At 34.0% G+C, this 17,275-nt stretch overlaps 1 long non-coding RNA gene across 1 annotated transcript; it reads left to right on the forward strand.

Annotated features, from left to right (window-relative positions):
- Positions 1–1,013: 1,013 nt before the first annotated feature.
- On the forward strand, positions 1,014–16,559 carry LOC121074155. Its single transcript, XR_005822177.1, has 3 exons — positions 1,014–1,074; positions 13,705–13,795; positions 16,446–16,559. It is a non-coding gene; the product is annotated as an uncharacterized LOC121074155 (long non-coding RNA).
- Positions 16,560–17,275: the final 716 nt, after the last annotated feature.

The raw sequence follows: 17,275 nt of genomic DNA on the forward strand, positions 1-17,275 counted from the left end.
TGGAAGATGTGGAAGAACTAACTTCTATGCTAACTCTGGCCAAGTGAATGGGAATTTTTCAGCTGATTCCCATCAGCTTTGGACTCAGTCCCCAAATTCTTACAGCTCAGGAGGAGAGAAAAATAATATGAAGTGGTTCCCACAAATATTGCTTTAACAGAACTTCAAGATTTCTTTTTTAAACTCAGCTTTGGTGAGGAAAGCGAGAAGAACAAGTAGCATCTGCATGGAGTGCAAGTTGGCAAAAAATCTAGTCTGCCACTTTCCAAATTGTTTTAGAAATGTTTGGCACGTCTCAGTCACAAATTACAGCTGATTATAATTTCACAGTATGTGCAAGCAGATGGAGGAGATGAATTGGGGAAAAGTTTCACCCCAGACAAATTAATTATTAGTAAGTATTTTCAGATCAGAAGTTAAATATTAAAACTGTGGTTTGAAATAAAGAATTATGGGATGTCCAAGTAATCTATAACTTTGAATCAAATATTTTATGAACACTTCAACACACGGTTGAATAATTTATGATTTTCATAGGTGAAAATATAGCATATTAAAAAAAATATTTTTGAAATTCTGAATTACTGGTCCATTTTTTTGAGTTATCTGTTAAATCAACAAGCTCACGAGCAGTTAGAAACAGAAAACACTCTTAGCAGGGGTGACAGAAAATGTTTCAAATTTTTTTTTCCACTATTGGTAAAAAAATAGAAATAATAGAAAGCTTCAGAAACCTAGTTTCAAAGCACTCTATTTTTTATGGAATTCATGTTTCAATGCATTAAATATTACCTGTTACCTGCCTACACTTTTAAAAGCTAGGCCAAAGACATATAGGAAGAAATAGGACATCAGGAAGGGAGGCCTCAAAGACATAAGGACAGAACAGGGAAACATGCTAAATGCTTTTGTTTCACAAAATTAGTGGCCAGAGGGGTGGGTGACATCCTGCTCTTTTTCTCCCATTCAGGAACTTGTGATCCTGGAGATGAAACAGGTGCTCGTAAAAATGCTGGCCAGGAGAACTTCTGCAAGTTTTTTTCTGTGGTCATCATGCCCAGACACACTAAGCAGGTCAGCAAAGTATAACATTCTCTAGACATACATGCAATTCAGCCATTCATAAAATAATTCCTGCATGTATCTTATTAAAAACAAAATCAAAAACCAAACCAAACCAAACCAAACACCAACAAAAGACTTTTCTTGGCAAGAAAAAAATTGGCATGCCTAAAGTAAAACTAATATTTGAGAAGAGCAATAGTTATTCAAGTTCTTAAGGATCCAAGGAATATGGTTCCTTTGTAACAGGAAAATATTTGATTTGAACAGAGAAGTAAAATGACAGCTATTTCTCTGAAAGAGTAAAACTGGACTTAAATATTGTTCTTGTTTTATTTCTTTATTTTTTTAAAGAGGAAATTAACTTAAAAAGATTAAATATTGTGGTTCCTGTATAGAGTCTGAAAGTCATTTATTAATATCTAAATGGCTATGGAATGCACTGAAAGTGAAAATGAACATATGAAAAAAATTCCGTACATCTTGAATCGGATAAAAAAGACGGTACTGTGCATAACGTTATATTACTGTATTTATCATTACTCTAGCTGAAGATTTTGCTTACAATGAAATGAAGCTTTAACTATTTTCCCTAATTGATTTTCATTTTTTCCAAGTGCTTGTGAAAATCTGAACTGTTTTACAAAGAAAAATGCTTCTTGGCCATGCTTTCAATTTTCCCTGGAAAACCTTTTAGTCAGCTGATGGTGCTTATGCAGTGTAGGGAATTGAACATAATGCATGATCAATGACTGTCCTGTGAACAGAAGCTTTACTGGATCTTTGAGATTATGTCAGACTCACCTTTTTAAATATTTCACATTTTTTATAGTGCATTATGAGCTGATAGGAAGATGCAAAGGTATTGAAATAACCAACAGCAATTCAATCCACGCTTTTACCAAATAGGGTAGTCAGCTCCTCCAGGTGTTGAAACATTATGAAAATGTTAAAAGATATCATCAGGTTCTAGAAAGGAACAATTTGCTAAATCACTTTGGCCACTGATGCTTTCTAACACACAGAAAAAAAAAAAAAGGAAACAAAACTATTTCAAAGCGTTTGGCAATTTTTGATCTTCATCTTACCAAGAGACCTGTGTAAAATAGATGAGTAATCACCTAATGGTGCATTTAAATACATTATGTTTGTGTATATTTCTTTATACTATCAAACTTAGACTATATTTTTTATTTTTACAATGTTGAATGTGATAGAATTATATATTTGTCTCAGGGTTGCTACTTTAACATATATCTAATAATTTTTCCTATCCTTAGAATGACAGTTTTCAGTGGTAACAACAAAGAATTGTTATATGTACTAAGGAAAAATGCATCTGGATATGCACAAGGGAGTCATATGGCTTGGTTTAATAAGGTAGCATTTGCCTTCTCTCCCAGGCAGTGTGATTTGAGTAAACTTGTTTTGCTTTGCACTGCAACTGCTAGAAGTGTACACATGATCAGTTATTATGCATAAGATGATGAAATGTATCTTACAAACAGTGATTTATGAAAATATATTTTCTTTGTTATGTATACTCATCTGACCATACTCAAAAACTCAGCTTCATGTAAATCTGTAAATATAAAACATAACTTTAGTAAAGAGAAAAATCATGCTTTAAATCTGCAGCTAAGTTTCTGCAAAGTTAGATTTCTTTTCAGTACTGCAGAATTTAGAACATTTTGGAGGGTAAGGTATGGTTAGTTTAGACAATGAGACGCAAAATGACTGGCTAAAATCCTGCTCACGCCTTTGTCAGTGGAAAGTTTCCTATGAACTTTTGTTCAGCCATTTCACCCAATATCTGGTTAGCGTGGGGTTTCTGAGTTTGGAAACATAAAGTTGAGCTATCTGTACATTTTGAGTTTAGTAAATGTTGGTAATGAAGAAATAAGTTGCCTAATTGTTTTGGATTTGTATGCAGTTTCAAGTTATTAAATGTCACAGTTAATATTATTAATGTGTTACCACATATAAACATTGGGATGTGGGTGAATACTATTGAGGTTGCTTACCCTGGAACATGCTGCATCCTTGGTGTTTTATACTGTATACTGTATACTTTTAGTCAGACCTGCAAACTCTTTAGTAAGTGTGACACAAGTTAAATAACACCATAATTCACCATGATGACTATCTGATTGCATAATAAAGCAGTCTTTCACCCTAACACTGTCTTTCCCTAGTGGTTGTTTCAGAAGATATTGATTAGCCATATATTAATCCCATATTATTATTAATTACCACAATTAACATAAGAAAATCAACACAAAATGAGATACCAGAAATCTGTAAGAACAACTGAGAAACATTTACTTTGTGATACGCAGTTCTCTTTTCTTAATATAATTATTCAAAAATATATTCCTGAGATATCAACAATGTGCACATGCAAAACATGCACTTGTATGTTCATATATATCATGCACGGATATCTAACTTTATCTGCTTATGTACTTATTCGCTGTTTATTATTTCCTAATAATTGTCCATCAAATAGAAAATTATTAATGGTGTAATATGCAAGTAACTCTAAATTTAGCCGTTCAATTAATAGGACTACTGCATACCAGTTTTTGCCAGTTATCTTATGTTGAGACCAACACCTCATAAAACATACCAGCCTCTTACAATTAATGAATTTATTAGACACAAAGGCTACATGTTTAAGAGGTCTCCACTGCATGTAAATTAGATCTGAACTATGAGATAGATCTGCTAAATACTACAGATTTCATACATAGTGGAAATAAAGATGCAAATCACATAACAATAAATTCAAATCTTTGTTACAAACACCCTGGAGAAAACTTTAACAAATCATAACTGTCAGCGGGATGGATGATGAAAGTTTTTGTCATGCAAAAGAATACAAATCACTCTGCTGTTGCAAGCATCGCTCTTTTATTTTCTTGGTTGTAGGCACATCATCAAATTTAATGATAAAAGCCTTCCACAAAAATAATTCTTAAGCCTCAGGAACAAACACCTCTTTGGCACCCTGAGAGAATACTCCACAAACATCATCAATCTCCTTCTGAGTATGATTTACAGCCTTTCCCTTTGGCCTGCTCAAGCTGTCCGTGTGCATGCCCCGGCAGTGTCACATTGGGATTCTCCTCCACTTTGTCCTCCAAGCACACACTACTTGATTGGTATTCTTGCCATCAGCTTTCCAAACACCTCTGGAAAATAGGAGAAGGAAGTTTGAGTATAATCCCTTCCATGTGGACATGTTCGAAATATACAACTTACATGAGAGAAAAAAGGAAGGAATACATATCCAGACATAAACTAATGGGCCAAGGTCTCTTTTCCAGCCATATTTATTGTGTGCAGCCAGGAGGGATGTTTACAAAGAATACGCTAGTCTCTCCCGAACTGTCTAGCTCCTCTAATTTATTTAATTGCCTATATCTACTAATGGACAGTCCATACACCAAGAGAGCCAAAACACAAAGCATCGTTTAGTGAGATTCATTTCCATCTGTGACAACTTTTGTGCCAGGTGCTGCATATGCATGTGAGTAAGGTTGATGAAGGCAATCGTGCACCAGCTGAGGCTCCCTTAAAGAGGTTTAAGTGTTCTCTTTTTCCCCTCCTTGTGTTACTAAACTAAAGGAGAGGGGTGTGATGTGGTTGCTATCTTCTGCAGGAACAGTCTTGGTCTGTCTCTTCTTTATGCCAGCCCTGTGGGTAAGTATATATTCATTTAAGGGAGTGCAAATGATAGGAAAATCTGAATCATTATATGCATTGAAGCAGCAGAAGAAAGGTTGTAATGCAACAGGATAAAATAACTCAAGCTTAAATTTAGTGTCTGAGAGTGCAGCTCCCTCTTCGTGACTCACCTAACTGAAGTTCACTTGTGGACTGCAGGTGTCTGATAAATGAACTCTTTCTGGTTGCTTTCTTTGAATTTCAAGAATACAGCCTGTGAACCAGAGCTGAAGACATTTATTGTTCTTTAGAAACATGCACTCACTGAAACACATGTACATTCAGTAATAATTGTTGCCTGACTTCAGCTATGAACATAAATGGAAAAACTATATTCTTATCAGGAAAATATAAATGATTAGTTGTAAGTACAGACAGATCTTAAATATGCCTGCATTGAGTGAAACAGTAGGTAACTATGAGCCCAGTCATATTTATAGGGGAAAACAAGTGAAGGAGAAGAACCTAGAAAGGTAAATCTACATATGCATTCATAAAATCTTTGTGATGTTTTATAAAGCCTTGAAAACTAAGTGGTTTGTTTCAGGTCAGAAATTAGGACAATTTTTTTTTTTTTGAGAAAGTGTGGTTAGGCATTAGAATCAGTTGCCCAGGGAGGTGGTGGAGTCACCATCCCTGGGGGTGTTTAAGGAAAGGTTGGATGTGGTACTTAGAGGCATGGTTTAGTGGGTAAAATTGGTGGGAGGGGGATGGTTGGACTAGATGATCTTGGAGGTCTTTTCCAACCTTAATGATTCTATAACTGAATTTATTGAATAGCATTTTCTGATGCTTCTATAATTAAGGGATAGACTATATAAGGAAATACTTAAACTCTCTCTCCTTGGACACCCAGACTTCAAGCTCCTTTTACAGCTGATAGAAAGTTTTGGGGAGCTCTGAACTCTCCTTGGAAGCTAACGTACTACTGCTAATGTGGCTGTCTAAGCTAGAGATTTAGATTTAAATAATACTCACACTGATCATTAAGAGCTAGCTCATCTAGCACTAACTTGTAACTTGTTTGGGAGGCTGCATGGAGCTGCAGTGCTCCCAAGAAAAGCAGTGGGAATTATGTCCTCAGATAGAGCAATCTCTCACAATGTTGTTGGGTGCAAGGAGATTGATAATGTCAGGCCACTTTTTGCTATGGTTAATCATGCACTATAGAACATGAACATATAGAATTATATATATATATATATATATATATAAATATAAATAATATATATAATAATATATAGAAATATATAGAACATGAATATCTAGAATATAGAACATGAGCAAACAGAAATGCTCAGCTACCTAAGTACCATCTGGTGTTAAGCATCTTATTCCACTCCTTTGTGAATTGTAATCCTTATCACTTTTATCTGTATAATACAGATAACGTTTCCCAAACTCCCAACAGCTCTATGGAGTGGGATATATTGACTTCTGCTTTTTTTAGGAGCTATATGAAGACGAAACATTCTCAAAATGAGAAATATGGAACTGCTATGCAAGTGAACAGTCTGGTCTGTATCTAGTGGTTTATTTTGAAGCATTCAGTCATGAAGCCAGACACTGATTGTATTTTTAATAAGGCTGGCAGAAAGTTTTCTATCAATGGTGGAAAAACAGTGTTTCAGTGAACTGAATCATTTTTTGAGTGTCTGCTTTACAGAACAAGTTTTAAATTTGTGACCAGATTTAAAATATTAAAGCTTAAATAATGAGTACTTGTAAAGTTTGTATGATAATCTTATTCTTTTGTCAAAGGGAAGACCAAACATCATCTCCTAATTATGTATTTTTACACAAGGTAATCCAATGTCACAGAGTGTTATTGCCTTGTATTTCTGGAAACTTCAGATGACTTTCTGAACACTGAACAGCAGTCTCTGTGTGTATTAAAATTATGTTTACAGCTATTAGAGAAATTTTGTTTTTATTCTGCATTCTGCAGTTAAATTCATATTTATTTTGGAACAGTTAGTTATAGACAAAGTTACCAATTAATTTTTTTAAAAAAATAATTCTTGAAATTTTGCCACTATTCTTCCAAGGAATGCAATTATCTTGCACAGAATGTCAACGCATAATTTCAGAAAAAAGATTGAATAAACAATTTTCATATGTAATAATAGCCATCTAACTTCATCTTAAAGGAGTAAAAGCATTATAAAATATCATTCCACTTTACCTACAGCCTAAGACATCAGTGGTGAGAAGCAGGGAAGTGGGAGCATGGCTAGTGATTTAAGTAGAAGGAGAATTTAATCTACTGAAAATAATGAAAGCTGTGATGGCATCATGGCTTTTGTAAGCTCTTGCTTCCTTGCAGCATCAGTTACCAAGCCAACAACGTGCACAATTTTTAGTGTAAATTCTTTCTGTTCAGCTGCTTAATTTCATTATCAAGTATATTTTAAAAACATGGAATAAAATTCTGAAGTCTTTGTGTGTAGTATGCCAAACATTTGATACATACATATTAATTTTATGAGACATAATAATCTATAACGATTCAGGAAATCTAAAATTTTCAATATAACTTTGGAGCCAAAGACATTTCTAGTTGTGACAACATCCTTTTAGAGCCAGTTATGACAATAATTGAGTTTCTATGCTTTTCTTTTAATTTCACTACCTGATGATACCTGAGAGCAATAGACTTTTTCAGAATCCCATTATATACCATTATAAGATCTGATTTCCCTTTTTTTATTTATTTTTATTTTTAAATTTAATTGTCAGTCAATGTGCTACAGTGAGCCTAGCTTTCTTTTGGCTCTCATGGCTATACACTGGGGGTGTGTGGTGGTGGGAGGTCTTTGGGGGGTGGGTGGTTAGTAGAACAAAAGGTCTTTGCTTCATCATCCCATCAAGGAGATTTCTTAACAAATTACCTTTACCCTCAAAAGAAAACACAAAGAGACTTTGTAGCTTTAACAATTCTCATAGTTCATCTTATGTTTTTATTAAATACTTAGATTTCACAAGACTCTAAGCATTATATAAAGATATACATATATAATAAATGTAATTATATATTATATAATTATATATTTATATTATATATAATTTATATATTATATAGTATATAATAATTATAAATATATAATTATATAATATAATAGATATAATAATATTATATCTTATAATATATATTATTATGTACCAATAATAATAGATTTTTCAAAATGCATTTTCTTTGTAGACCATTTATTTACAAAGAGTACCTAATAGTAAATTATAATACAAAATAGTAACCCCTTTCTTTGTATGCTAGTTCACGAAAGACTTAGTGTTCATAGGTTTGCCTTACTCTGAATGAAATTCGCTCACTTGCAGAAAAGCACCTTAAGGCATTTCTGAAATTTTACTTCCTTTTTTAAACCATCATGTGAAAGAAAGGCCTAGTCCTCTATGAATGAATAATTTGATGTAATTTCCACGGATTTCATTAGCATCTCTGAAGGACTTTAGAGGGCTGTGTTGGTTGTTTGGAGACCAAAAAAAATACTAATACCAGCAGGCACCTACTCTTTCCGGCCAGTCCTTCTGTAGCTGTTCCAGAAGTCCCTTCTCTTTCCTTGGAAGTGTAAAACTAACACCTGGGTTGGAGAAATGACACCTGGGTTGAAGTGTACCTGTGTTTACAGAGCCACCATAAAGTTTCCTCAACTGCAAAGAGTCCCTATGGTCTCTCAGCTTGTGTCCTATCTTCTTCATTACTGCACAATGTTTTGTGTCTGCTGTGCCTGTGTAGGACTTGGAGTTTGCTTTTTGGTTTACATCTTTTGGAAGCTCACTGTTTTCAGCAGAGGTCTTGCATTTCAAATTTATATTGGGGTCCCATAAATCAGTTGAAGAATGACTGTGTGGTCCTGTCATACCATAAATTAAATTAAGCTATTTAGGAAGTTTTACTAGTAACAGGTGGATGTACTTAAGATAGAATGAAAAAAAAAAATCAAAATATATAAGAAAAACTCCAACAATTTCAGCCATGTTCCTGGTGCATGCTAAAAACACGTTATTTTTAGAAGAAAAAAAAAAAAAACAACAAAAAAATAGTATTGAATAATGTAATTTACTACAGGGATCCAAACACCTCATTCAAATAAAGTTAAGAGTTTACCTTTTCTAGCATGTCACCAAACAAATTGCATTAAATACACAGACATAAAATACACATACATAATTTCTTCTGAAATTATCCAGCCTTTGATGAGCTACTATTTTAAACAAGCATGCATCATATATACAGAGATAATTGTCAGCTGTCTGGCTCCAAGTCAGTCATAGTATAGTGATATACTTTTTGCCATTGCTATACTGCTGTGCCTAAGCACCTCTGAGCCTGCTTTGAACAATGATGAGTTTGCAGGGAAAATCCTGGAGACAAGAGATGAGACGTCACTTTCCAAAGGCACCCTTAGCTGCTTTGTAGGCATGATTCATTCATATAAAGGAGTTGATGCTAAACTTTAAGCATGGAAAGATCAGTGAATAAACCTATTGTTAATTTTAAAAGCAATTTCAAATGCCTTTACAGTTAAGCCATTTAATTTCCATTGCTTTAAGTTTAATCATTTTTCATTAATGTAAGCTAATTTGCAAGCTAATCTAATAAAGTAGCATGAAACATGAGGAGCAGTGCATTGAAATGAAGGAAGCTCAGTTGCTTGCAGCTCATTAAGGTTCTTGAAGTTTAGAAGACTAATTACTGTCTAAAAATTATTTTGTTTACCTCTACCTTTTGAGAGTTCCTGTTTTATCCCACAGTTTAAGATTCACAAGCCAAATCATCAAAATCATCAGTACATATAATTTGGTAGAGCTTCAATAAAGTCAACAGGCCAATTTATACCAGTTGAGAATTTTAGTGTTTGTTGTTGTTGTTTATTTATTTTTTAGTTGCTTGCTTTTTTTTTCTTTTTTTTACTGGAAGTTGATAAAAGCTTCCCTTTGAAAGAAACATTTTAGTGCAAGCATCGACAAGCCATGTTTCCTCTTCTTGTGCCTAACAGAGTTTATGGAGCACTTCATGTTGATTACAATGAGAAGCTTTAGATTGTAAAATTCATGCTGTAAGAGAGTCAACTAATTTTTTTTTTTTAAAGCTTTAAAATTGAAGCTGCAGGATTTCTCTTAATTTGTGTCTGAAATAGAACCTAATTTTTTGTAAAATGATCTTCTAGTCCTAACTTGCAAACTTAGAACAATACTACATCACAGCCATTGGTAAACTAAGTACCCTTGCTAGTAAAGATGCATAAAAACATCTAAAATCTTTTCGCTTACTTTTTCAGGTATTTTAACAACTTGACTGAGCAGTTCTTTACCAGATTTCTGTTTTCCCTGGATACTCCAGATTATTACAAAATTAATCTTGTTTTTCTGCCATTCATTTCTGATCAAATGTGAATGTTAATTCTAGTCTAACTCTAGTTCTAATGTTTACTCATTTAAAGATGACGGTGGTCATACAGCCAGGAGATAAGACAAAGAGACTTCCCTAAGAGCTGCATTTGCACATACTGGAATACATATTGTTGCTTATGCCCATGCAAGTGATCCAGGTCACTCTGCAGCAGTGACACGTTGTCCTTACTTGCCACAATTTTGTTGTTGTTTCTTCTCTCCTTTTTTCTTTATCTTAAATAGCACAGGACCAAGAACTGTTCCAAATTACTACATGTGTTATGAGATAACTAGCGTGGTACGAGATATAGACATTAAAATATAAATGCAACAGCTGAGTGTTTGTATAAAATGTTGTAAACACTGTGATCTTAAAATATAATCAAACATTCCATACTGTACTACTTAAGGTATTACAAAAATATTCCAAAGCTCAATAGAATCAAAAGGAAAAATACAATTAACTTTAATGTAACACTAAGCATTTTTTATCTTTAATAACACAGGAAATACAGAAATGCTTCAACCTTCAGAAACACAGAAACAAAAGCTCTTTTCTTACATGTGCTCCCTTTTTCCCAAGCATCCCTCAGGAACCTCTTGTATGAGTTTCACCCACTTTTTCTGTGGATGGGAGAGATGGATGAAGCATGTGCCTCAGGGATAGCTTTAAACCTGATCCTGACACAGTTTCAGTTTGCTGTTTTGACCTTGCTCGGCTATTGAGAGCCTTAGGGACTGCACTGAGATGGAGACTGCCTCGGTACCACTGGCTCTGTCCATCTGTCTAGATCACTGCACAAATCTAACAGAATGATTTTGCCCTTAAACAGACATAAATACTGCTGTGTAGGCAAACTAAGAGCCTCCTCCCGTGCAGGAATTTTACTGAGCCAAATGCAGGTCTTGCAATGCACTTGGGCAAAGAACAGTGGGCAATCTTATCCCAAGTGACATTTCAGCAAGGCATATAGAGAAGTTAATCAAGCATTACTGTCCTTGGGAGAGAGATCAGAAGCTGTTTCTGATCCAGATTTTTCATTGGTACAGAAGCTGCAGCAGCAAACACATAATAGTATCCATAGTTCACAAGTAAAATGTGGGATTGGAAAGTCAAAACTGAGAGTAAGATGAGTGTGATTTTTAGACAAAATGAGACTATTGAATTTTAAAATGAGTTAATCAGGACAAAAATAGGAAAAGAAAATAATTATTTGAATAGTGGATAAATTGAAGTGATTAGGATATATATCATATTTATTTCATCATCATTAAGAAAGCTGATTTTCTGACACTCTCACACAGATATAAAAATATACTGACTTTTGCCTTCTTTCTTTAAGTGAACTGTATTATGTGGCTGTACTAAAATCCATATGAATAAAGATTTCTGTAAAAATTTGTTTTATGAGCAATGCAATAACTGTGTATGCAATTAAAGATTTGGTTCTATGTCTGCATTTGAGCTACAAACAGGATAACAGTTTCTGTTTGTTAGAATATGAAAAGAAAATACAAAATTGGCTTTAGTGGAGCTAAGTTACTTGGTATTGTCCTAGCTGTGGTCAATTATAAAAAAGAAGAAAGCACAGAGAAGTGGTAGTTTGGAAACACCGTTGTGCTTGTAATATCTTGCCACAGGGCTTTGTGGTACTCCCTCCTTTGTGAAGGCTATTCCATACAAGAACTATTTTCACGAAGAAAGTTTAATACAAGTAAAAATCTACTACTATATTCAGTGGGCTGGGAGAGTAGTCCCCTTATGGTTCCCATGCTATAAATGGAGTCTGAAGAAGGCTTCTAGAAACATTCATTCAATTTTTTAAATTACAAAGTAGGATTACAAACTGAGTTAAACTGATTTGCCAGAAAAACCTTTTATAAAAATTCAAGTCACTGAATATGAATAATTGCAGATGCAGACATTCACACTAGAAAACTACTTCCATATTGTAGGGGTATGAGAAAATTGCTATTTTTGTAAGAGAATGACAATTATTAAATCACTAGGAACTGTTTAAATGCATTGGATTGTGGATGTGACCATTAACAGTACGAACAGGTAATAGATATTTTCTTTCTTCTAAAAATCTAATTGCTCTCTGCTATATCAAGAGGAAATTCAGTATGCTGAGTGATTCTCTGAGGTCACTTGCTGTGTTTTCCATCATTTTCTGAATGGAATTATCCTATGAATACTCTATAATTCAGGTGAATGGGAAATGTTTTTCTATTTCATGAGAATTTTCAAAGGTTGAAAAAAGTTTAAAAACATTAAAAATGCCAGAATGCTCATGAATTTCTATCTGAAAACAACATTTTTTTTTTTTAAATTACTTTCAAGGAAAGAAGAAATTATCCCTGGAAATGCTAAAATAGGGTTTTATTAAAATCTTTCACATAGGATTTTCTTAATATAGATATTGGACTTGAGCACTGGCATTTTTTATTTCAATAAAACAAAATAAAAATAAATTATTTCTAACATTTCTGTATTCAGATTTAGCAAATTATGAATCATTTGAAGTGTTAATGGCTTTATAAGGAGAACCAAAGCACTGAGGTCACAGACACTTAGGCATGAGGCTTAGTTTATAGAAGACAAGAAGTGAGATTTGCCAAACTGCATGCAAGCAACATGTTCTGCTTCTGCAGGAAGTCTAGATCTGGGCCTGTAATTTCACTTGGTTTCCATCCCTTTATTCATATATGAGCAAATTCTTGGAGTTCAGCATGCAAATTAAACTGTTCATATAAAATAAAATGTTTCTGGAATAAGAAGTTCCCAAAATATACTGGATTCTCTTTATACACAGAAGTCACTAAAGCCATTTTATCCATCTTTTTAAGGGCAATTACCCATCAATTTAAGGGCACATTAATGTATTTTACCACTAGGCAGTAATCGTAGTATAAATAAACCCAGATTCAGTGGATTTCCTTAGATAGATCTAAAAGCTAAATCAGGTCCATTGTGCCTTTGTTGGACAAGGAAAATTACATGCTATTCATTCAGGATGTTCAGAAATTCTCTGCATGTGCCTGTGATGTATCTATAGTCCTTCTGCCAGTTGGTTAATTGCAGCAAAAGAGATGATTTCAATACATCTAAGTTCTCTCTTGAAACATAAGTTAACCAGCTTGATGTGAAGGGAAACTAAACATACTTTTCCCTGTTACAGTCAGAAGTTTGGCATTCTCAAGTACTCTGAGTCCACGTGCAAACCATAGGAAGAAAAAACAAAACAAAACAAAAAAACAAGACTTTATTAGAGTAGAGGGAAAGGTTGTAAACTTGGGAAACATAGAAACAGGAGGGTCCTATTGCTTTTAAATGCAAATACACATTTACGTGTTATGGAAAAATATCTTTCACCTTCCAATATTTTTTTCTGTATTTTCAGTAACCTCACAGAAGGTCCTACACGTAAAGGTAAAAGGTAAAATGGTACCATGGCTTGGAGCTCTAAAAAACAATAATTGTTAATACCTATTTCTTAGTAGATCTGTCACCAGTGACAGGGAAACAGCTTGTATGAATGTGACATTACTGCCCAGACCTGTGACTGCAGCAGAGACCAGGCCTATCATGGTAGGGCTATTTTATGACCATGTACACCCAGTTTGACTGGTTTATCACACTGTCCGTAGTGGTATGAGTGCTTTTGTTAAGTCCAGACTGTGCCCTTTTCTGGGCTCTCAATATCAAAATATTTTAATGGCAAAAATAGTCACTCTAGATTTCAAATATCTCAAATATCAATGGAGGATGTAAAGGTAAGTGGCCAATACAAATCACATTCTCTACAGCTTTCTCCTTTAGCTGCTGGCCACAGAGCTCATGTTTTTACACTCCTAGATTCAAGTCATGGTAGAACAGTTAGAGGTTTCGACTTAGGTTATATAAATAATTGTTCCAGAGTAAATCTCTGCCTGTTCCTCTATGCTCTTTGCAAGCCTGGGAATTTATGAGTGGATGAATTTAGAAGCACTGAAAGCATTACTTGATCAGCTTCACTGTCATCAGCAGATGTCACTGCAGCCATTAGTAACTAATGAATTGTTTAAGAAGATATAATGGCTAATTTGTCTGGTCAAAAAGGCATAAACACAACCTTTGAAAAGTGCCTTCTATTAAGTCAAAAGAAAAAATTGAGTTCATTGTCCTTTAATTTTTAAATAGGATGAGTTCCAAATCAATTACAGATCTGAGACAAATTATGTGGTGAATTTGTGGCATCTTCTGAGATGCTGATGAGAAAATGATAGCTGTTATGCAATACTTAGGGTGCCAAAGGATCAGGTAAAGAAACCAGAAAAGAGATTTATGTGATCATAATATGAATAAGTTGGCTCCCAAAGGATCATTAAACAAGATATTTGTCTCCCTCCCAGTGTTTTTGAATAATGAGCACTTATATCTGAAGGCTTCTGTCTTTTTCTATGCACTTTTGAGTGGCCAGAAAATGTTTCATGACTGTGATTGTTACTTTGGGTCTTCATTAAGGCCAGATTTCCTACCTTGTTTTCACACAAAAAATAGTAATAGACAACAATATAAGAGACCCTTTCTTTACACGTACTAAAACTAGGATCTATTTCCTTCTGATATAATGAATTAGTCACAATATTTAGTCTAACCTGAACTGAGGACCTATATTCTAATTTATTCATATTCAGTGTGGCCCAATAAATTAATAATAGAGTTCACAAATTTAATATATTTGTGGAGTGGTCTAATCAAAAATATCAGATGGCTAGGAGTCAATTCCTTGCTCATGTATCCTGTGTAATCACTGGATGATGGAATAGCAGAATGACTGTATGAACTAAGAGGAAAGTTAGACAAAATTTTAAGAAGCCAGCCCACCTCACTGTCCTGATTGCAGTCTGAATGGAACTCAGCAGTGGGACTGAGTCTTGTACTTTTTTTTTTTTTTTTCCTGTTAGGACTGCTATAGTTTTTTGAACCCCAAATCTTATAAATGCTGTGTTTCCACTGCATTAGGAAGACAGTGTCACATCTTCAAATTATAGCAATATTAGTAGCCACTGCTTGTAATCTGGAAAAAAAACCAAACAAATAAAAAACAAACAAACAAACAAAAACAACAAACCAAACCAAACAGTGAACACTGGAACATATCTTTATACTTACCTTACTGTCATTAGCACATTACCAAGTAACCCTGACAAATTCAACTTTTTCATTTTCTATTTCAAATGGTAATTAAGTTCTTGTGTTGGAAAATGGGAGGAATGACTATCATTTTGGTAGTGTGAGCTGTTAATAACAGGAAGGGTTCTGGACTGTGATAAACTTTTAAAACTGTTTTCTAATAAACATGTTCTCGTATTAAAGATTCCTTGGGCCTGAAACTGAAGCAATTAGTTCTTATTTTTTTTGTTAAGTCACTCAGACTGTACTGTCAAAACACAACTGTGCAAAGAAAAATTAGCTGGCATGCAGCAGTGAAAAAAGGTAAGACTCTTAAGGATCAGCTCATCAGATGGTGCAAATCTGCTTTGTGCTACTAAAACCAATGGAGCTAGACAAGTTTACAGCAGTGGACAGTGCTGCATCTTGGTAGCATGTATGCATCCCAGGAAAGTGCCGCTCGCAGAGGCACGGACACAGCTACAGAGTGGTGAATATAAGAGAGAACAGTATGGAGTGATGTGTACTAAGGAGTAAGAAAGACATTTCACTTTGCTGAACATTTACCTCTGTACTCTTAAGGTTTATCAAGTCACTGAAATGTTTGTACACATTTCCTCATTTTCTTTTCACAGTTGTGCTGTCAGAACAGCTAAAAAAATGGGATTGCTAAGTATACCTCATTATAAAAAATTAAATATTCAGAGTATTTTAGATGCCAAATTTACTTCAGGTAGCTGTTACAGATTATTATGTTGCTTTTAAAAATGAAATGAAAGGAAAGGAGAAATGAAGACCAATAATTTAAAAAGCTTAGTCTTTATGAAGGCTTGCACAGCACTTGTGCTATTGTATTTTTAATGTGTTATTGTTATCTTATTAATGAATTAAATATTCCAGGCAAATACCCATTCTTGTTTTACAAGAAAATGTAATATAACATGCTGATATTGCAGTGCAATGGTGACCAAATCTAGAGTTGTCACAAGCTATAGACAATATAATGGTTCTGTGTTACTCTTGATGGAAAAATAATGACTTCAGACAGAACTTTTTTTCTTTTTTTTTTTTTTTTTTCTCCTAGCAGTGAAATTGCAGAAAAAAAGTAAATAATGTGAACTATGTATGAGTAGGCACCACCTGGAATGGAATTTCCCTGTGTCTGCATACAAAACTCCAAAGTTAAGAAGACAGCCAGGGAACAGATGTCAAGTTTTACAGTACAGAAGTAAGGAAAAAGGCATGGAAAAAAAGTTTTTCTAAAAAGTGAAGAAATTCTATTGCACAAAGAATCCCTCCCCATAGGGGACTACTAGACTGCTTTGGAAAGTTGTGATGAATTATGTGCCACTGTAGTTCGGATTGTTTCTTAAATCACATTTTAAAAATACTTCACTATTGAGCAATATTGTTTATACACTAGGAACACAATTTATATTAAGAGACAACTGCTTTTTAGGGTGTAAGATTTAAAAGAGAAGACTTCAGAAAAAGAATTTACAGTTTCAAGAAAGATCTTCCTTTGACAGACAGGAAAGTCTATTATGATTTACTTATAATAAACTTACTTTGGGTTATGTTGTGCTTAGCTATTGAGGATTATATTGGAGAGGAGTAAAGTATATTAGGTCTTTTTGCCTATTTGCACTGCCATTACATACACAGGCAGTAGAAACCGTGCAAGGATTTTATGTGTTTTGTTTTTTGTTTTTGTTTTTGTTTTTTTTTTGTAATTATTATTTTTTTATTTTTTTTTATTTGGAGAAAGGGTAAATTACTTTCAAATTTCTCATATCCTACTGAAAATTCTTAGGCCCTGGGTATGAGAAAACACTTTTGAAACTGAGCTCTGTGCTCTTTAATCATCTCTTGGACTTTTGTTTATATGCTCTTGTACCAAGGTTTTAAAATATT

The sequence above is a fragment of the Cygnus olor genome, chromosome 8 (genome assembly GCF_009769625.2).
Source record: "Cygnus olor isolate bCygOlo1 chromosome 8, bCygOlo1.pri.v2, whole genome shotgun sequence".
Lineage (NCBI taxonomy): Eukaryota > Metazoa > Chordata > Aves > Anseriformes > Anatidae > Cygnus > Cygnus olor.